Below are 23439 nucleotides of genomic sequence, written 5' to 3'. Positions count from 1 at the left end.
ACTTAGTAGTGTAATAAGTAATTCATTTCATAACGCTTGGGGCAAAGGGCAAAGTAAAAGCATGCTGTGAGAGCAGAGGACGCCCCAGGCATGTCAGGAGAGGGATAACAAAGTAAGCTCCCGAGCAGCCCTGCATTGGGGAATTGGGTGCCTCCGGGTGGGGGGGGGCGGGAATTAGTAGAGGAGGGTGGTTGGTAACAGCAGGATAATCAAAGTAGGTCCTTTTGGTATAAATTGTGAGATGAAGAATTTACTAAAAGTAGAGAATTTCTGTAAACAGTATCAACCAACCAGAACATCTGCTTCCTGGAATTTGTATCATTTAGGAATGGGTTCCACTGCACACAGCAGAAAATCTGACTTTTCAGTGTCTTAAAAAAAATATAAAGTCTATTTTTGCCCCTCCAAGAAGTCGTTAATGCCACACATTGCCTACTGTGTGTGTTTTCTACTATTCATGGTCACCATGCTGCTCCTCTTTTAGCTGATTCTTTCAGAATGTTCCTCTGAATCTCTATATAACATGCTTATTTTGCTCATTCTTGGTTTTCCTATTTTAGGCATTATCAGTTGCGTTTCCTGAATGGAAGGCCAGACTGTTATTTTTGTAATTTTGGTTAGACCAATTTTAATAGTCTATAATATTGATTATGTAAATTCCGTTCACATCTGAGTCCGACATGGCACCGTTATTTCTTTTCCTTTCCAGGCTTTTTGTTTTCCCCGGAATTAATAATTTTCTTGTTTTTTCATTTGCTTTATTTTCTAAGTGTTTCTCCCCTAATTGCGTAAACTTTCTCTCAATATATTCAAACCCATCAAGTTTTCCATCGGTTTAGACCTCTTGAAGGAAGCGCTCTTGGAGCCGTCTGGCCTGGCCTGTTGTAATCTGTAATCTGTAATTCCCTAGGCCTGCTGCACAGCTGGTACCCTGGGATTTCCCTCTTTGTTCCTGCGTTGGATCTCCAGTTTCCTTTATTTTACACACTCCTTTTTCTTGATATATTCCAACCTCATCTCCACTTTTGGCATTGCTGTTGTTTGAAAGTGAACATCCTCTGGTACCTTCCTGAGTAGGAAAAAAAAAGAAGTTTTTAGACTTTGTTGGTCTGAATTCTACACTCTTGATTAGTAGGTTGAGTATAGAATTCTTCGTTGGTTTGGAAGGCAATGCTCCAGTGCCTTCTAGCCTCCAGAGTGGCTTGAAAACACCAATCTCATTCTGCTTCTTGACCCTTCTTGGGAAAACTTTTGTTCTTTATAAATTGGTAGGATTTGTGGAATTTTGCAATGATATGTATTGTTATGGTTGTTTTGTCCACTGTCCTAGAAACTCATTGGGGTCTGCTATCTGCAAACTCATGTTCTTCAGGTCTAGAAAATTTTATTGAATTATTTCACTGAGGATGAATCCCATTCTCATCCTCATTTTCTCTGTTCTCTTTCTGAAATGCCTCTGTCATGACGTTAGATATTCTGAACCAGCTCCTTTCAGTTTTCTTTTCTTTCTTTTCTTTTCTTGGTTCCTATATTCTCTTATCTTCTTGCTCTACCTTCTGAATGACTCCCTCAGCTTTACCTTCCAAATCCTGTATCAGTCTTTCAGCTCTGCTATAATATTTCAAAATTTATACATTTCTCTTCCTTTTGAATATTCCTTTTTTTAATCAAAATATTTTAACAGCACCATTTTTTTCTTTGTATCTCTATGCGATCTCTATTTTCTTTATTTTTTTTCCCTACCTATTTGTTTTGGTCTCTCTTTCTCAACGGATAATTTCCTCAAAAGCCCAGTGATCTTTAGCTGTAGTCCCCTGCAGAACCACCTGGAAGCTCTGGGGTGGGGAGGGGGAGGTGGTAGGTGAGAGGGTAATGAGAGAGCTTGGTGGTTGGTCGACTTGGTTGGTTTTGGATATTAAGATACTAAGGAGGAAATACTTATACGAAGAGATGATACTGACTTTTGAGGATTTAGTTGCAATGGCACTTGATTTTTAAGACCAAGAAAAAGATGAATAGATTTTTAGATTTTTTAAAAAATAGATAATTCATTTTTTAGATTCTCCTGACTGTTACTCAGTTCACTGTTTCTCTTCTTTTAGAATGTGAAAGAGGCAACTTGTATCTTATGATTATCAGTAAGGAAGTACTTACAGGGAACTCCGTTTCCCTTCAATACCAAGGTAATTACTTTAACCAGTGACTAAACTAAAGTCCCCTCTTTCCTGTCTCTAACACTTATAGATAGAGCAGTTAGCTGGCACTTAACCTCTGATGTTAAGGAAATGTTTGGTTCTTTCTCTATTTTTGAATACATATTGTAGCACTATCACCTTCTCATCTGAAAAACTAAGCTTGATTTTACTTAAATTTCTCTAAAAATGCATACTATATCTTCCTTATTAATAAGCAGTACATTTTTTTCCAAGATGGGTTAAAAACTCCCTGCAGACATAAAATCTTGATGCCTCATTACTTAGCAACTCAAAATCCACATGTTCTCTTCCATATATTTTCTGAGCTAAAAAAAAAAAAAAAAAAAAGAGGTTTATAAACCATAGTGGGTCAGCATTCACTCCCATGATGTCTGATAAGGAAGGCCATTGGGAGAGCATTCCATTGTCCCTTTTAGCCCCTCCTTGCTCTCTGTGTGACCGTATGTAACATGTCCCTTAAGTATAAAACAATCATTTTGGCTTATTCTTCTTTTTAAAAGTGGTTATGTGGGGAGCCTGGGTGGCTCAGTTAGTTAAGCGTCTGACTTCAGCTCAGGTCATGATCTCACAGTCCATGGGTTCGAGCCCCACATCGGGCTCTGTGCTGACAGCTCATACCTGGAGCCTCCTTCGGATTCTGTGTCTCCCTCTCTTTCTGCCCCTCCCCAACTCATGCTCTGTCTCTCTCCATCTCTTAGAAATGAATAAATGTTAATTTTTTTTAAATGGGTATGTGACCAATCAAACACACTTGGATAAGTTAAAAGAGCCTGTGACCCAGGAAAATGTAAACAGTCTTTTATAGTCCCAGGATCAAACCATCATCAGACCAATGGCTAAATAGAACTCTTAGACTAAAATCTGAATAGCTGGAGGTTGGCTGGAGTATTCAGGAAGATTTGAGGCTCTTAGAGTTTTACAGATCCAAGAGTTGGCAACACAAGCCTTTTGTGTGCTTTCGTGTGTCTTTGTGTCCACACCTATGTCCTCACGTGCCGCGCACATTCAGATATCTAGAGTTGGTTTAAAAAGCTTTGAGTCTTGAAATTAGATTTTAATTCTCTCTGTGTATTGAGTCTTCTACCTCTAACACAATACTTTCCCATCTTATCTTATTGTCTTATTTGATACTGTGAGTATCTGTTGTCTTTTTTTTTTTAATAATTTTTTTTTAACGTTTATTTACTTTTGAGACAGAGAGAGACAGAGCATGAATGGGGGAGGGTCAGAGAGAGAGAGCAAGACATAGAATCTGAAACAGGCTCCAGGCTCTGAGCTGTCAGCACAGAGCCCGACGCGGGGCTCGAACTCACATACCGCAAGATCGTGACCTGAGCCGAAGTCGGACGCTCAACCGACTGAGCCACCCAGGCGCCCCGAGTATCTGTTGTCTTATTTGATACTCACCAACCTGTGAGATAGGCCAGCTGCTGTTACCGTTTTGCAGATGAGGAATCTGGTGCTCGGACAGGTTATGCTACCTGCCCCAAGTTCACTCACCCCAACTATTCATGGCAAAACTGAGAGTAGAATCTAGTTTTCTGATTCTTAGATCTTACTTGTTTCTTGACACAGAGGTATTATTTTACTCAACCTGAAGGAATCTAGGTATTAGACACCTGGCTAGCACTTCTCAGTTCCTTTGCAGAAGGCAGCTCCCTATCAGACCTCCTGACCAGTGATTGCTCATTATGATCACCATGATCATTTGTTCACTCCCCCACATTACAGAGGTCTTGGCTGGATGTGATGTTTAAGAAAAGAATGGGGAGAAAAAAATCATGAAATACACCCTGGACTGAGTAACTTGAGCAGGCTGCTTTCTAACTAATTTTTGCAACTACCATTTAAGATTTAGGAGTTTCATTTGTTAGCAATATATAACCTATTATGATATTCTACATCATTATTTTAGTGATACCATGTATTAGTTCATTAGATCTATCTAAAAGATTTGCTGCTTCCTCCTTATGAATAATTTGTGGATGCCCAGACATTACAGAATCAGGCTTGATATTACTACACATTATTTATGACCATATTCTTTAAACATATTCTAACCTGGAAATTGTGTATAGATCTCACATTTACATAGCTAATATATGCATTGTCTCTGCCACACAGTAAGAAATGCTTACCTGACAGGCTGTGACCTGCATAGTGTAACAGACATTACTCCTAATTTGTCAGAGATTCAGAGCATAAATTATGGGTTTCTTTTCAGACCCCTATTTAGTGCCATCCTCTTTGAAATAGAAACGATGTCCAGCAACTTCAGATGAAATTTGAGATTTCTCCTCATTAATATTTTGGCTTTATTATCAGTCATGATGGTTATGTTAGATATAACTGAGAATAATTCTTTTATGTCCTTGAAATAACCTTTCTCTTCAAATGGAATCAACTTTTGTAAAATTGTCAATAAGCAAATACAAGTCTCAAAGATGAAGATATGAACACTTTAAAAATATTCCGACAGTAAGAATTTTTTTCCCCTACAATAAGGGGAAATAAATGGGTGTGATAGACTCTGTCTCCCTCAGCGGGAGTGAAGGTGAAGCTAATTACGTGATGGAGGTCTCCTTTCTGATTACACATCATTTGAAGATCTTAAACACAGAACTCAAGGATTCTGAGTGGTTTTCATAGCCCTGAGATATTTTTGGGTGCAATTTCCACCCTTTATAAAAATCTCCAGCTTTTAAAATAGCTAATGAACCCCAATTTCTAAGGCATTTCCTGTAACTGCATCTGTTGCTAGGAGAGGAGCAGAAGAAAAAATGACAGCATCCTAAGATCTATAACCTTGCCAGTTCCTGTTGTTCTGGAAATGTAAGAGCCAAGGTTGTCACCAAGTCTCATAATGATCTGCACCCATTATAATTTGCAGAAGTGCCTGGAAAATCCTAAATGCCTCTGAGTTCCTTCTAGCTTGGAAGCTGGAAGGAATATTGAACTGCAGTCTCTAAGCAATTTGATAACAAGGCTTGGGCATCTCCCATAGAACATAACATAAAGCCCCATACTTAGAAGGTGCCAGAGAGTATTTGTTGAATAAGCCATTAGCGTGCTGGGCAGCCATGGTGTTAGTCTCATAATTTTTCAATTACCCTTGCTCCAGTCAGGTGTCTTTTATTATCTAATACTGTGTTAATTACCTGATGTGCAACCTCTAAGAACTTATTACGTAAGGAAAGAAAAGAACACTAAGTAAATTAAAGACACCTAGCCTATGAACAAGCCTTAAGTGAAGGTAATTCATTAAACAAGAATAAAGGTGTATTTAAAAGCAATACATATATTAAGGTGTTTTAATCATTATCATTGTGAGTACATTTGTATGAACAAAAGGTAAATGCCTTTAGTAAAATGGCAGGTGAAAAGTAGCAACTGGGAGTGTGCTTGTAAAGTGTGAGTTTGAATAAGAATGAAGAAATGGATTGTTTTAGTATTGCAATCATAAAGCTAAAAAGGGTTTTAGGGAAGAAGGGAGCTTATTTTTGACCCGTGAGAGAGATTTCAAACTTTGGTTTTTATATATCTGTGTGAATGATTCCGCTTTGGCCAAATTTAAATACACTTGGAAATAGGTCCTGGGAATGTTCATCTTACATATTGATTAGAAATATGAAAATTATGCATTATAAGATTACTATAATATTATCTTATTAAAAATAGGGTTGTTTTACTGTTCATTTTAAACAATGCTAGCATTAAAAGTTTTTTTTTAACATTTACTTATTTTGAGAGAGAGAGAGACAGACAGACAGACAGAGCATGAGCAGGGGAGGGGCAGAGAGAGAGGGAGACACAGAATCTGAAGCAGCCTACAGGTTCTGAGATGTTAGTACAGAGCCTGACGTGGGGCTTGAATCCACGAGCCGTGAGATCATGACCTGAGCCAAAGTCGGACGCTCAACCGACTGAGCCACCCAGGCGACCCAACAATGCTAGCATTTGAAAAATAGTTTTGTATTGTGACCATGGTTACTTCAGAGGCTTTCCTTTTGTTTTAGTCAGTAACACAAGCATTGCAGGAATTCTTGTATCTCTACTTTATTGGAAAGGTACACTTCTAAAATCCCTGTTTGAATATTTCTTTGTAGTTATATACCCATCCCTGAAGCGAATCCAAGCCTTTAAATGGAATTGGTACTCTGATTTCATAAGGAGTCTTGTAATTATATCGGTGCTTAGAAGCCTAGTTTATTTTCCTAGGGATTTAAGGCACAGTGCTAATATTATTCTTTGCTACTAAACAGGCTGTTTCCAAAATTTCACATTTAGGTATCTTGAGTTTATGTGACTTTTACAGTGTGCCTGTATTTAAATTAATTTAAATTTAAGGTTCTGGTGAACCTTCATCTAAGACTAAATTCAATATGTTAAGATGCAAGATTATAGGAGAAAAACAATTAAAATATTGTGATTTGTTTTGTCATAGTAATCCTTTTTTTAAGAGTTTTTTTTTTTAATTTTTTTTTTTAACGTTTATTTATTTTTGAGACAGAGAGAGACAGAGCATGAACGGGGGAGGGGCAGAGAGAGGGAGACACAGAATCAGAAGCAGGCTCCAGGCTCTGAGCTGTCAGCCCAGAGCCCGACGCGGGGCTCGAACTCACGGACCGCGAGATCATGACCTGAGCCGAAGTCAGCCGCCCAACCGACTGAGCCACCCAGGCGCCCCTTAAGAGTTTTTTTTAAAAGTAATCTCTGCATCCAGTATGGGGTTCAAACTCACGACCCAGAGATCAACAGCCATGTGCTCCACCAACTGAGCCAGGCAGGCGCCCATCACAATAATCCTTTAACTAGTAATTTCCCTTTGTGCACTCAACTTTGAATGCCCTCATATACCTTTCCAGGAACATATGCATCAGGTAAAGTAAATGTCCATTTCTGTTTATTTGATCATATCTTAATTAGATTTTGTTACTGAAAACGGTACTTTTTAGCACTTGACCATTTGTGTTTCTTTTTTCCCCTCTAAAAAGTTTTTCAAGAACCTACGGCTGCATTTTGACTATGGTAAATTGTTTCCTTTACTTTTTTGACTGAACTTGTGAAAGTTATTGATCTCTCAGGTTGCTCTTAACTTTGTTTTCTTACTTAATTTCATGAGCCAGCAACTTTTCCCTTTATCTAAACAGGACACTCTGACCAAGAGAAATCTGACTTGTATCTAGTTTCTCAGTTATTCAGTAATTGAGCATCTATTTACTGACAATACAGTATTATTACTGTTGTTATTATTATATTAAATCATAATTGTTGTGGTTGGCATTTACTGAGAGCTTACTATATGCCAGACTCTGTGTTTTATGTGGATAATTTCCTTAAGTCTTCAACACAACTCTGTGAGGTAGGTACTATTATTGGTGAGGCACAGAGAAATTAAGTCATTTATTCATGTGATTTACCCCATTAAGCACTGAAACCAGATTTAAACACAAACATTCAATAGACCCAGAGCCTGTGCTCTTGATTACTTGACTATGCTGCTCACAAATAATTGTAACATATGCCATGAAGAATGAGAGACAGCTATAATGAGCAGCTATAACAAGCAATTTAATTTAGTCTGGAAGAGAATGAAAGCCTCTCTGAGGAGAGGCTTAAGATTAGACCTCAGAGTCGACTTAGGAGGTGGTCTGTGGAAGAGAATTCCTTTAAAGGTAATTGCACAGCACATGCAAATGTCCTGTGGTAAGAAATGCTTAGGTGGTCAAAGGAACTGAAAGCAAGTCTCAGACTGTAAATGTGATAGGTGATGAATACTGATAGAACAGCATATACTACAGAAGCACTGATCTCTCCCCACAGAGGCACAGCTTGTAAAACAATATAACTTTGCCATTGTTCTAAATATATTTGCTTCCTATATAAGCAGATCTCTTCATACAAAAATACATATTATTGATAGATAATGTATGATTTGAATGTAGGAATCACTAGCTATGTGATTCCCTGAGTTTCCCACTCAAGATTCAAGACACGTGGAGGTACAGAGTATTTAAATCTCTAAACCAGTTAGTTACTTAAAGTAGGTAATTCTGACAGTTTCCGTTTATTATTACTAGTAAGGTTATAACCTCATGGATGCTTTTATTGCTCTTATGAAGTGCAACTCTGTTGCGAAATGTGATGGTCATGGCAACGCCTAACATACGAAAATCAAGTAGAAAGGAGGCGATAGGTCTGACACCAATGCTCACAAACTTGACCCTACAGCAGAGAATGGCCAGAGGCTCTGGCCCAGGCAGGGGATAGCACAGGCCAAGGGAGACTGATGTTGGAATTTCCCTTAATTGGAGCCCAGTGACAAATCTGTACAGGCAATCAAGAGAAAGGGTGGTTTGTATCTAGAACTCCAGCTGTGGGTGACTACAGATAAAACTTTTGCGGGCACAAAACATTTTTTTTTCCACTGCTTTTTCCTCATCCTGAGGGCCCAGTATAGTGCCTGGCAGTATAACCAGGAGGTCTTGGGAGCAGGTGTCTAGTTCAAGTCTAAATTCCAATGAGACAATGTAGAAGGGAGAAAAGGAGTGCCTTAGGGATGTTCATGTGAGAAAAGGATCCCAGGTCTGCCTGGCAGTAAAGGAGATATAGAAACAACACAACAAGTTCTCAAGAATCATGGCTGATCCCCAAGATCATACATCTGATGAGGCAGGTAAATTCTAAACCTCCCTGGATAGCAGCACGGAAACCATTGTCCTTTGTCCTTCCCGACTGGAGGATTGGTTTAAGAACAAGGATATGATTGACCTTATGTGTGTCAAGGATGACTAATATGTCAAGCACATAGTCGTGGAGATCATCTCGTTCAGTCCCCTTATGAAAAATAACTAGGAGAGCCTGGGTGGCTCAGTTGGTTAAGCGTCTAACTTCAGCTCAGGTCGCGATCTCGCGGTCCGTGAGTTCGAGCCCGTGTCGGGCTCTGGGCTGATGGCTCAGAGCCTGGAGCCTGCTTCCAATTCTGTGTCTCCCTCTCTCTCTGCCCCTCCCCCTGTTCATGCTCTGTCTCTCTCTGTCTCAAAAATAAATAAACATTAAAAAAAATAAAAAAAAAACTAGGTTCTGTTCTTGCCCCTACTTTACAGATGAGTAAATCGAGGCTCGGGGAGGTTATTTGATTTGCCCAAGATCAAGACTATTAAGTTGTAGCTAAGATCTCAACCCAAATTGGACTACAAAGTTCAAGCTCTTAATCACAATACTTTGCTGCTTCTAAAAAATACATCTTTGCTTTTGGGTAGCTATCAGAAGAAGACTAGCTACTAAGGGCCTCACAAGGAGGTATATCCAGTGGCAGAGTTGGCTCAGAATTGGTTCTGTGGCATCAGTGAGTAGTGCTGTCCAGGACTGGGCATCAGAGATGTGTTCACACCAGAGTCCCAGGAGTGAGGTGCTGGAGAGTCTGAGGAAGCAAAATGGTGACTGACCAAGGGCGCAAATCACAGAGCATGTAGAATCCACACACAAAGATTTTAATCCATGACTTATTACCGTAATTAATGATTTGTTGTTTTCTCTCAAATGAAAATTAGTTTGTCAGATGTAGTAATTGAGGAAGCTAATTACACTTAGCCGCACAGGGCCTGCCCCAGGCAAAACTGAATGTCTTTTGGCTTTGATTTGTTCCCTCCTATCTTGGCAGCATTTCCTTCCCTTCACAATTCCTTTATATTCCCTCACAAGCCCAGGGTTTTTATGCTGCCCTTATCTTTTCCTTCCAGAAGAAGAGTGATGTAATAAATGAGTTCATAATAGGGTTGGTTGGTAATTTAATAAATTACATTGCCTGGAAATGTTTGTATTTATAAAAGGAATCTTAGTAAATGTAGTGTCATGTCCTGGATTGGATACTTGTGGGGGGGGGAGGGGGAGGACATCATTAGAAAAACTGGTAAAATCTGAATGTTAATTCTTTAGTATTGGCAAATGCACTGTGGTTATGTTAGGAGTTACCATTAGAGGAAGCTGAGTGAAGGGTATATGGAAACTCTTTTGTACTATCTTGGCAACTTTCCCATAAATCTAAAATCATCTGTAAATAAAACTTTTAAAGTAGCAAAAGAGAAATGAATTGCTATTCAAAAGAAGAAATCTCTAAGAATTTTAGGTGTAGGTCATACCATTATAGGTATATGAGGATGACCCTATAGCTATGTACCTGTTTACTTTTACAGACCCTTAGTTTATTTAACCATTGAATACTTCTGTTTTGTACATTTTGGGCTTACAAATTTTGTAAAATTTGGATTCACAAATAATATGCAGGGTAAGAAGATTGTTATCTATTCTTCTCACTGCTAGAAATGATGCTGAAAGACAAAAACCAAGCTGAGAATTAAAGTTGTAAAACAAGGAGCCCACAGCCACTTTTTACTTCTTTAGGGAAGCGTGATTGATTCCAGAAATCTGAATTAGGCAAACATTAATTGATGTGCTGGGGGGATGAGTAATTTAGAAAAAACAAGGTCACTAGATTGCCAGTATTATAAAAAATCAGAAGGAAAACAAATTCACTTGGGTTTGCAAATACTCACATAGGGGTTTGTTCTTTATCTAATGGCAACATGGGAATCAGTAGTCTTTCTATGACCTAATTTAAAGGAGTAAGTACTTGAGTACATACCCTCAGTTCAGGGCTCCAGGAGAATTTACTGAGGATACCTCCAGGGACCTTAAAATTAGATAAAGAGTTTAAAAACATGATTTCCCTCTTGGAGAAGGTAGACCGACTAGTTGGCACTGTGTCAGATGAGAGACAATAGAAGCTTGTTCTATTATTTATACAAATTGACTGGTTTGGCAGTTGCTACAGCAATGAGCTATAATGAACTACAGAAGAATGAAAATGTGATTTCTTTAGCGTTGTACAAAAATGGGATATTCACAGGAAGGCAGAGAATGACATTATAAACGCCAAGCTGTGTCAAGATGGTCTTCCTGGTTGCTACTTTATCGCGAATGTAATGTAAATAGTGTATATTTACTGGGGCAAAAATTGTAATGTTGGGCCATCATTTCTGTGCTATTAGTCAGGGGACCTTGTAATTCCAAAGGAATTTTAAAATATTCATTTTCCATGACTTACTTTTAGCTACACTGTCTCTGCCTTTGTTTGCAGTAAAGGCTTTCTTTTAGCTGAGTTTCAGAAATTGGATGATTTGTTCATGTCTTCCCAGCCAGGGGAAGAAAGAGAAATCATAAAGCATGTAATTCAACTCTAAAATACCTAATTTTATGATTAATCGGTTCAGTCTTTTTTCTGTTAGGGAATCCTTGGTCTTTGTGGTATGCTCTTGACTTTGAAAGTTGATGTTTATATCTTCTATTTTCATTCATTCCCATTTAACCATACTGGGTTTTCTCTAAAAACATTGTGTTCAATTCAAGGAAAAGCCTTTTAATGTTGATGTTTATATCTTTGAATGTTGATGTTTCTATCTTCTATTTTCATTCATTCCCATTTAACCATACTGGGTTTTCTCTAACAACATTGTGTTCAATTCGAGGAAAGGCCTTTTAAACAAAAATACTATACGCTTCAACTTCCCCAACCCTAAGGGCTATGTTAGTCAAAGACTAAACTCACAGAAAATGTGAGTCAGACAAAACAACTTTCCTAAAACTGAGTCTTAGCTTGAGCCAGCAAGGACCATTTATCCAGATATCTACTGCAGAATGTGTGTGTGTGTGTGTGTGTGTGTGTGTGTGTGTGTGTGTGTGTGTGAGAGAGAGAGAGAGAGAGAGAGAGAGAGATCTTATTTTTCTCTTTTGCCTGGAGCAAAGCAGGAAACTGATTATGACTGTACTACCAAAATTGACTTCAATAGAAAATGCTCCTTGGCATTAGGAGATATTATATATAATTAGACTCCTAGACATGAGCCAAATTTGAAATTTTGTTCATAGTATAAATGTCAAAATGAATAATATTCAATGTGGTAAACAAAAGGTTTAGTGTAAATATTATAATTTTGATATGGGCTGAGTTCTTACAAAACTATATTCCAGGGATTCTCAAACAGGGGCAATTTTACCTGTGCTCTGAGGGAACACTTGACAATGTCTGGAGACATTTTTTGTTGTCATATCCAGAGGTTAGAGACCAGGGATGCTGCTAAACGTTGTACAGTGAATGGGACAGCCCCCTATAGCAAAGAATTATCCAGTTCAAATGTCAGTAGTGCTGAGGCTGAGAAATCCTGCCTATACCCCAGCTTGTGAGTGACTGTACCACAGACAACTCTGAAAATGCATCATTTCATACAGTGTCCCTTTAGGTTAACTATTCTGTCTGGTTGTTGTTGTTGTTGTTGTTGTTTTGTTGTTGTGAGTTAAAAAGACATATGCTTCTCATATACCAAAGACACTGAAAAATCAAGGGGAACTGAGGGACAATCCTTTACTAGGGCCCATGGGATAAATTTTAATCCTCTCTAAAGAGTCTTTGGCTGGAGAAAGAAGTAATAAAATAACTTGCTGATAGTGGTGTTTGTTAGCAGAGTGAAATATGTTACTGAGAGGGATGGCGAAACATTGGTTGCAGTTTGTAACTCATAGGGAAAAATGTATAGCTGTGTATCTGCTCAGACCAGTAGTTTTTTTAAACCTGGTTACAAGTAGAATTATATGTGCCCAAGCCCTATGCAAAGATTCTGAACAAACTGATTAGGGATGGGGCCTGACATTCTGTATATTTTTAAAAGTTTCCAATTCCTAGATGGATTGATTTCTAGTCAAGATGGTTTAGAATACCATCTCTTAAAAGGTGCCTTTTAAATACCCTTAAAATTAAAATCTGTCTAGCAAAATGTGCACTTGTCCTACCCCTGATGACCACTCCATTCTCATCTCCTGTCTCCTGTTAGTTCCCTGAAAATGCACCTGCCTGAGTGTTACACTTGGCAGTGAGTTATATATATGTGTCACAGGAGCCACTGTCTGTTTTTCATAGGCTGGTAAATGGTTCTTATTACATGTGTTGCTATCCCAGATCAGACTCACTAGTGATAGACTGATGATATCACTAGGAATCCCCCCTGGACACTCTATGTAGCACCACGGGCAGCACTGGAATTTACTTCAAACACTAAGGAGATTCAGTCCAAATATTGAGCTGATGGAGTGTATTTCTATGTGACAATGCACATAAAAAAGTCAGTCATTATCCAGGCGATATCCTAAGTATTCATTCTGCTTACTTCAATATTGTAATTCATCAAATAAGGAAGGAAGGAAGGAAGGAAGGAAGGAAGGAAGGAAGGAAGGAAGGCAGGCAGGCAGGCAGGCAGGCAGGCATGGCTGATTTTGAACATACTTGTAAGAGTTGTAGTATTGCCTGAACAGGGCCAAAGGACTTTGCTATAAATATGATAGATAATTTAAGGGTACTTTCAATTAATCATTACATCAATAATTTAATGTGTTTTCTTTCATCTAAATGTGTCCTGAGGCAGGTAAGAGAAACACTACTTACACATTGCAGAAGAAAGATTATTCACTCCCTGGGCTCAAAGTTGCATATAATATGCAGAAATTAAACTTTGCTTTAATTGAAATTTGGTTGCAGTTTGGGGCTTTATAGTTTCCTTGGGCCACCTACTACATTCTTTTTAATGAAGCGTTAAAGGAGGGCAGCATTAAAAAAAATACTACTTTAGGTCTGATCTCTGCATGTTTCAAGCAACAAAGCACTTCTTTTTGTCCATTTTAACATCATTCTAAAAAAAAAAAACAGAGATAACCCCAAAATACTCCTGACCATCCTTAATAATGATTGTATGTCTATATACTATTAGCTTATCTACAGCCTTCTAGAATATATTTCAGTTTTATTTTTTAATACCAGCTTCATTGAAATATAATTCATAGGCCATAAAATTCACCCCTTTAAAATATACAATTTAAGTGTTTTTAGTATAATTCAGGTTCATACAATCATCATCAAAAATTTCAGAACATTTTCATCACCTTCCAAAAGACACCTTGCACCCGTGAGCAGTCACGCTCTATTTCCCCAGCCTCTGGCAGCCACCAATCTACTTCCTGTCTCTATGAATTTGCCTTTTCTGGACATGTCTTGTAAATGGAATCATCCAACATATAGTCTTTTATGCTTAGCTTTTTAAAGTTATCATGTTGTCAAGGTTTATCTTTGAAAGGTTTATGCTAATACCATGAACAGTACTTTATCCCTATTTATGGCTGAATGATACTCCACTGTATGTATATACCATATTTAATTTAGGCATCCGTCTGTTGGTAGACATTTGGGTTGTTTCCACTTTTGCCTATGATGAATGATGCTCCTGAGATCATTTGTATACAGTTGTGTGTGTGTGAACTTTTGTTTTAAAATCTCTTGGGTATACATTTAGAAATGGAAGTTTTAGGTCTTTCAGTAACTCAGTGTTTAACATTTTGAGGAATTGCCAAACTTTTCCAAAGTGGCCACAGCATTTTACATTCTCACTAGAAATATCTGAGGTTCAATTTCTTCACATCTTCATCAACATTTATTGTTGTCTGTCCTTTTTATTTTAGCCTACTTGATATAGGTTTAGTGGTATCTCATTGTGATTTTTATTTGTATTTCCCCAACGAAGGATGATATTGAGCATCTTTCCATGTGCTTATTGACTGTTTGTATGTCTTCTTTGCATAAATGTTTGTTCAAATCCTTTGCCCATTTTTAAATTGGGTTATTTATCTTTTATTGTTCTGGCTTATATATATGAGATATATGTGTATAAATATACATACAAACATATATAAATGCATACATACTGGATACAAGTCTCTTATCAGATACAGGATTTGCAAGTATTTTCTCCCATTCTGTGGGTTGTTTTTTTACTTCCTTGATGATATCCTTTGTTTCGCAAAGTTTTAATTTTTACAGAGTTCAGTTTATTTGTTTTCCTTTTTTGTTTGTGCTTTTCATGTTGTATTTAAGAAAGCATTTCCAAATACAAGGTCATGAAGATTTACCGCTATGTTATCTTTTAAGAGTTTTATAATTTTAGTTATTACATTTCAGTCTGTATTCCATTTCAAGTGAATTTCCATATTTGGTGTGAATTAGGGGGCCCAACTTCATTCTTTATTATTATTATTGTTATTATTATTATTTTGCTTTGTAATCAGTATATTAAGGAGATATTCATACATTTCAAGAATTGCTTAATTCTGATATCCAGATTTAAGCTTGTGTGCTTTTAAACATACAATTAAAGCTATAGTACTAACATTAAATTATAGTTATTTTGGAGCATAAGTTAAATGGTTTCAAGTAAGCCTGTAAAAACATCTAAAATACCTTCCTATCTCATACATGCAAATTACTTCTCAATGTAAAGATCGCTTCACTCTAAGTAACCCTGCTCCCAAAGTCACTACTCGAAGCTTATCAAGGTCCAAAGAGAAGGAAAAAAGTATAGCCAGGACTGATTATATAATTGTATACATAAATAAATAAAAAATAAAAAGATGGCATAGCAGAAAGGCATGCAATTCTACAAGTGTAATCCCTCAAGCAGCACCATATTACGATAAACCTCTTCTTTAGAGAGGTATCATTTCGATCACTGTTACCACAGGCCAAATTACACAGTATGCCATCTTCAAGTAACAGGTGAGGCAATAGAATAAATGCAGAGACATCACAACAAATCCCACTTAATATAATTACAGATCGATGCTTCTCTACAAATTAAGTTTTTTGTCTGATTGCTAGTTAAATACAAGTTTTAACTTCATAACATCGTAGCTTACAATTAAGGGTCATAGGGGTGCCTGGCTGGATCAGTCAGTTAAGCACACCACTCTTGATCCCAGGGTCTTGAGTTCAAGCCGCACATTGGGCATAGAGCTTACTTAAAAAGCAAAACAATTAAGGGTCATAGACTGAAGTCAATAGCATTTCAGTCCAAGCTGTTTCATGTATATAGAGCTGAAATCAGTTATAAGACATGGCCTAAGAAATGGTAGGGGAGATTTTTTTTTTTTAGTGGTTTTTACAGGGGCACCTGGGTGGCTCAGTCAGTTAAGCGTACAACTCTCATATTCAGCTTAGGTCATGATCTCACGGTTCATGGGATCGAGCCCTGCATTGGGCTCCTCGCTGACAGTGCGAAAAGTCCTTGGGATTCTTTCCCTCTCTCTCTGCCCTTCCCCTGCTCATGCTCTCTCTCTGTCTCTCAAAATAAACAAACTATTAAAAGAAAAGTGGTTTTTAGAAGTATTAAGCTTATCTTGCACACTGAAGTGATCATATATACAGGGCAAAATCAGAGCTTTTATGTTGGGGTTTATTCTTCATTTAACTTTTAAAACACTACTATAGTTGAATATTAAAAACAATGGCAAGCAGTGAGATATGATTATAGTCCTTCACTATCACATATAAAATGCCAGCAGTGTTATTCACTGGCCCCATTAAGAGGTCTGACATGGAACACCACCCCTAAGATGATGTTCACCATCCTCATATGCTTCTCCATTGTAATGGTGCCATCTTTCCTGATTTGGATCAAAGTCCACCAGTTCTACCTGGTCCATTTCATCAGTCTCTTCTACTTCCTTCCTCTCAGGTAGGAGTTTTTCCAGGAAAGAGTTTATTGGGAGAGAGAAAGCCATTCTCTGGGAAGTTTACCTTAAATTCAATGATTCGGCAACCCTTTCCATATGGTCTACGATAAATTAGCATGCCTTCCTTTAGCACACTTGATATCTCCATGCTTGACAGTTTGACCTTGATGAAAGGTGATGAGAATGGTTCAGTTGTCAAGAGTAGATACTGACTTTTGAAAACCACACAGTGCTTCAACCAGCACTATGTCCATACACATGAAAAGGTCTTCTTGCCCAGTAAAAACAGTATGGTCCTTCTGATCTAAAACAATGATAATATCTCCTGATTCCAGTCTATTTCTAATATCTCCTGATTCCAGTCTGTTTCTTGGTCTCCTTCACCATGGAATGTTATTTTCTGGCCATCTTTCATGCCTTTGTCAATATGAACTTCTAAAAATCGTCTCTCAAACTGTCTTTGTTCCATTTCAGCTTTTGCATCTATCTTTAGGACTGACCCATTCCCCATGGCCTTGACCCTCCATGCATGAAGACTGAATTTGCTGAACCATTCCAGGTCCTATCTGATGAATTCTTATTTGCTTTCCAGTACCTTTGCAATTGGGACAGCATCCTGCCGCTCCTTTCTTACCGTCTCAGCCTTTACATTTGTCACAAATCACATTCTTCTACAGAGCTGGTTTTCTTCTTGCATCATATATAAATCTTTTAAGGCTACTGAGAGCTGATACACAACCTTTATACCTCACCTTTCTCTCTGCATCCTTCCTCCTCCTCCAGAAAACATCAGAGATGTCCATCAGGGAGCTAAAACCACCACCAGCTCCACCTTCTTTAATTGCTTGTTCTCCTCCTTTGTCATATAATCCCCATTTCTTTGCTTCAGAGAGCACTTCATAAGCTTGAAAAATCTGTTTAAACTTCTCTCCTTCTTATGGATTCTTATCAGGGTGGTACTTCAGGGCCTGTCAGCCTTTTTCAATTCTTCCTGGATGGCATTGGGTTTGACCCCCAAAACATCATATTAAGTGGTTTCTTTCACCATTTTCTATAGCTGGTGAGCTCTGAGACCAGTGTGAGGGAGCAGAAAGGAGTGTGTTGCTGGTTGCAGCCTGCACAGATGCTACTCCTACACTTCTCACCGAGTGTTCTGCAAAGTTCCCCCATCTTCATTCTTTTACATGTGGATTTCCTGTTGACTGAATGGGAAAGGTTTTTGTTGAAAAGACCTCTTTTTTCTTTGTATTGTCCTGGCTCCCTTGCCAGAAAGTAATTGGCCATAATGTGAAAGTCCATTTTTGGACTCTCAGTTCTGTTCCACTGATCTGTTTGTTCTTCTGTTAATATCACACTGTTGTGATTACTGTAAGTTGATAAGAAGTACAAGTCCTCCAATTTTGTTACTCTTCATCAAGATGATTTTGACTCTCCTAACCCCTTCCATTTCTGTTTGAATTTTATGATCAGATTATACATTTCTGGGAAATACTCAGCTAAGACTTTGAAAAGTACTGTGTTGAATCTGTAGATCAATTTTGGTATTATTGCCATCTTAACAGTAGTTAAGTTTTCTGATTTATGAACATGAGATTTCTTTCCATCTGTTTAGACCTCTTTTAGTTTCTTCAGCAATGTTTTATATTTTGTTATGTATAATTCTGGCTCTTATTTTGCTAACTTCATATTTTTGATGCTATTGTGAATGGAATTGTTTTCTTAATTGTATTTCCAGTTTATTCATTGATAGTGTATAGAAAAACAACTTATTTTTGTATATTGGTCTTTTGTTCTGTAACCTTGCTGGATTTATTTCTTAGTTCTAATAATTTTCTTGTTGATTCTTTAATATTTTCTATACACAAGACTATGTCATTATGTTAGTATATGTCAAATAGAGAGATTTTCACTTCTTCCTTTTCAATATGGATGCCTTATAGTTCTTTTTCTTGACTGATATCCCTGACTGGAACCTCCAATACAAGGTTGAATAAAAGTGGCAAGAGCAGCTTTCTTGTCTTTTTCATTCTTGTTACTTTCATTTTCTCCAATAAGTATGATTTTAACTCAGTTTTTTATAGATGGCATTTATCAGTTTGAAGCTGTTCCTTGTATTCCTAGTTTGTTGAATGTCTTTTTTTTTTTTTTTTTTTTTTTTTTTTTTTTTTTTTAGCATGAAAGGATATTGGAAGCCGTCAAATGATCTTACGGCATCTAATGATATGATCATAGTTTTGTTTCCCCTTTATTCTATTAATGTGGTATATTACATTGATTGATTTTTGTTTATTGAAACAACATTTGTATATTGCATTCGTGTGTTAAATCCTGCGTAGTCGTGGTGTATAATCCTTTTAATATGTTGCTGGATTCCAATCTGCTACTATTTTGCTGACAGGTTTTTTTTTTTTTCTATATTCATAAGTGGTATTTGTGTAGTTTTTGTTTCTTGTAATATATTTGCCTAGTTTTGGTATACTGGCCTCCTAGAATGTGTTGGAAAATGTATCCCCCCCATCTGTTTTTTGAAAGAGTTTGTGAAGGATTAGTGTTAAGTCTTCTTTAAACATTTTATAGAATTCACCAATTGAAGCCATGTAGACCTGGGAATTTCTTTGTGGGATGTGTTTTTTTACTGTTGCAATCTGTATGCTTGTTATAGGTCTATTCAGATTTTCAGTTTCTTATTGAGTCAGTTTCAGTCCTTTATATCTTTCCAGAAATTTGTCCATTTCATCTTGGTTATCTAGTTTGTTAGGATTAACCATTCATAGTATTTCTTTAAAATCCTTTTTATTTCTGCAAAGTTAATAGTAATATCTCCTCTTTCACTCCTGATTTTAGTAAATTGATTTTCTTTCTTTCTTCCTCTTTCTTTTCTTTTCTTTTCAGTATAGCAAATGATTTGTCAATTTTGTTATTTTTTTTCAACGAACGAACTTTTGGTTTCATTGCTTTTTCTCTATTGTTTTTCTATTGACTCTTTTATTCATTTCTTCTTCTTTAATCTTAAGTATTTCCTTCCTTTTGCTTGCTTTTATATTCATTTCTTTTAAATTAAATTTTATCTTTGACAAAAATGTTTTAAATGTCATTTAATAAGAAATGGCTTACAGTAAAAAGGAAGGCTTTCCTTCTCCACTCCTTCCAGAAACACTTCCAAAGTAAGCCACTGTCATCATTGTAGCTGTTGCTTCTGGTATTCATAACCATATTTTTAAATATACTCAAATCAAGTGACTTCAGATTATGGTAGAAGAAGGTATACATTTATTTTATACCATTGCCCCTCAACACACAACTTGATCTCCATATCTGCCCAATATAAGTATTATATCACATTCTTAAATAAAATCAGTCATCAGTGTTTCAATCAATGATTATATCAATATTATTCACTGTAGAACCAAATGATATACTATGATTTTTTTTCCTTCTCAAACAACTTTTCACCTTTAATTATTTCTTCTCTTTGTTAATTTACTCTGTTACTTTTCTTGGAGCACTTTTTCAGTTGCTTCCCGAGTGATTATACATGAGAAGTACAATATTTGCTTCCTTATTATTTTTTTTTAAGAATGCGGGTCTCCCTCTCCCTCTCCCTCTCCTCTCTCTCTCTCTCTCTCTCTCTCTCTCTCTCTCCCTCTCTCTCGAGCCAAATATGAGGCTTGAACTCATGACCCTGAGATCAAGACCTGAGCTGATAAGAGTCAGATGCTTAACTGACTGGGCCACCCAGGTGCCCCTAATTCCTTATGTTTGATGATAGGTTGGCCAGAAGTAGAATTCCAGATTAAAAGTAATACTCTCTGAAAATTTTGAAGACTTTCCGTGCTGTAATTGAGAACATGAAAATGACACAATTTTATTGTTATTTTGAACATGATTATATTTTCTCTGCCTGCAAGTTTTTAGCATATTCTCTTTATACTTGTTGGTTTTCAATTTCTTGATAATGCTTATAAAACATAGGAACTAGGTGGCAGTCCAGCCCTTGTACCAGAGGTGTTCTCTCCATTTTCCTGCTTTTAGCCCCCGATATCGTACCTTGTGTCTTAATTCCAGACCTTCCCTCAGTATTTTTAGACAAGAAGGCTCAGGTTTATTATATTTTCCTAAAATTCATTACATTTTACCCATATAAATGCTCAGCTGACAAACATGTATTCTCAAACTGCCATAGAAATTATTGCCTGAAATTATCGGAATTAATGGATGTTTAACAACTAGAAATAAGCATAATCTACAGATTTTGAAAGTTTCATTCTGCATTTCCACTTCCTGAGCATGATTTAATTATGGGTAATATAAGCACTGTTTATTTCTATTAAAGTCAGAAGTTGTGAAGAAAACATTATTCCCAATTCCCTGACTATTCTATTTATATAATTGAGCTTAATGTGGATGGTTTTTAGTGTAGAAATTTATTGAAACCTTTCACATCAATAGAAATGTATGATAGTTCATGAAATAAATGATTGAAAATATAATATAGAAAAGATTCTATAATAAATAGGTTGAGGAGCACCTGAGTGGCTTGATTGGTTAGGCATCTGATTTCAGGTCAGGTCATGATCTCACAGCTGGTGAGTTTGAGCCCTGCATCAGGCTCTGTGCTGACAGCTCAGAGCCTGGAGCCTGCTTCAGATTCTGTATCTTCCCCTCTCTCTGCCCCTCCCCTGCTCACGCTCTGTCTCTCTCTCTTTCTCAAAAATAAACATTAAAAAAATTGTTTTAATAAATAATAAATAGGTTGCTAAAAAGTTATTCAATAGTATATACAAAGAAATTGTTTTAATAAATGAGAAAAATAAGTTTAAATTCCAACTCAATACCCATATACCAAAATAAATTCCAGATGAACAGAAAAAATTTCCAGGAGAAAATGCATGCACATATCTATCTATTCAATTGAGTTTAGAAGGGGAAAGGGCTTCTAAGCATGAAAACCCTGGAAAAAATTAGAAGGAAATTGAATGATAGATTTGATTACATGAAAATTTGAAATTCTTTTTATTAAAAAACATAAATATAAAAAGACTAATTATAAACTGCATACAAAATATTGGTAAGAAGTATACAGCATAGGGATGCCTGGGTGGCTCAGTTGATTAAGCGTCTGACTCTTGGTTTTGACTCAGGTCGTGATCTCAAGGTTCCAGGTCATGAGTTTGAGCCCTGCGTTGGCTCTGTGCTGACAACACAGAACCTGCTTCAGATCCTCTGTCTCTCTCTCTCTGTCCCTTCCCCGCTCTCTCAAAAATAAATAAATATTTTAAAAAGTAATATATAGTATAGAATTAATAGCCTTCACATTTAAAGAGTTCTTGTAAATTGGAGCACCTGGGTGGCTCAGTCGGTTAAGCATCCAACTTCGGCTCAGGTCATGATCTCATGGTTTGAGTTCGAGCTCCGTGTTGGGCTCTGTGCTGATAGCTCGGAGCCTGGAGCCTGTTTCAGATTCTGTGTCTCCCCCTCTCTCTCTCCCCCTCCTCCGCTTGTGCTCTGTCCCTCTCTATCAAAAAATGAATAAATGTAAAAAAAAAATTTTAAAGAGTTCTTGTAAATTGGTTAGAAAAACATCAAAACCCATAGCAAAATGGGCAAGGACATGAATAGATAATTCCCAAAGCTGAAAAATGTAACCGACAAACATGCAAAATATCCTTACTAATAATCAGTGGGGTGGAAACTAAAAGTAACAAGACACCTTTGGAATGAAAACTGTACACTGATGATGCTCAATGCCACCAGGGTATCTTGGGGAGGGTGCTCTCTGGGACATTGGTTGACAAAGCTACCCTTCCTTATATGCCATTTGGAACTATGGCCTCCATGTTTATGCCCTTAATTTAATTATCCAAGTCCTGGAAATCTATCTTAAAATACAAGATATGCTAAAAATGTCTAACTCAGAGAAACAGAGAGTAGCATGGTAATTACCAGGGGTTGAGAGGTAGGAAAAATCAGGAAATATTGGTCAAAGGGAACAAGCCTCTAGTTATAAAATTAATAAGTTTTGAGGATCTAATGTACAACATAGTAATTATTGGTAACAATACTGTATCATATACTTTAATGTTTCCAAGAGAGTAGACCTTAAATGTTTCACCATAAAAAGAATGGTAATTATATGACCGGATGAAGGTGTTAGCTAATGCTGTAATGGTGATCATTTTGCAATGTATAAATGTTTCAGATCAACATGTTGTACACCCTAAATTTGTGCAGTGTTATGTGTCAGTTATATCTCAATAAAATTGGGGGGAAATAAAAGACATGGTCAGAGATTCATATACTTCATTATTTAAAATATTAAAAAATAGAAACAAATAAAATTCCAACAATAATGAGGCACCTGGGTGGCTCAGTTGGTTAAGCCTCTGACTCTTGATTTTGGCTCAGGTCATGATCTCACGGTTTGTGAGTTCAAGACCCACATTGGGCTCTGTGGTGACAGTGAGGAGCCTGCTTGGAATTCTCTCTCTCTCCCTCTCTGCCTTCTCCTCTGCTCGCGCTTACTCTCTCTCTCTCAAAATAAATAAATAAACTTAAAAAATTCCAACAATATTGTAATGGTTGAAGAAACTACAATATGGCTATATGGTGGAACATT

General features: G+C 37.0%; 1 protein-coding gene and 1 pseudogene across 2 annotated transcripts in view; one reads left to right on the top strand and one right to left on the bottom strand.

Annotated features, from left to right (window-relative positions):
- Positions 1–23439, top strand: part of RELN (reelin) — a 535402-nt gene that overhangs the window by 182985 nt on the left and 328978 nt on the right. The window lies entirely within an intron of this gene.
- On the bottom strand, positions 16671–17871 carry LOC112866677 (dnaJ homolog subfamily A member 1 pseudogene; annotated as a pseudogene).

This window comes from Puma concolor, chromosome A2 (genome assembly GCF_028749965.1).
Source record: "Puma concolor isolate L17-30 chromosome A2, mPumCon1.1.hap2, whole genome shotgun sequence".
NCBI lineage: Eukaryota > Metazoa > Chordata > Mammalia > Carnivora > Felidae > Puma > Puma concolor.
The sequence above is the reverse complement of the archived record's forward strand: the minus strand, read 5'-3'. Positions and strand labels throughout refer to the sequence as shown.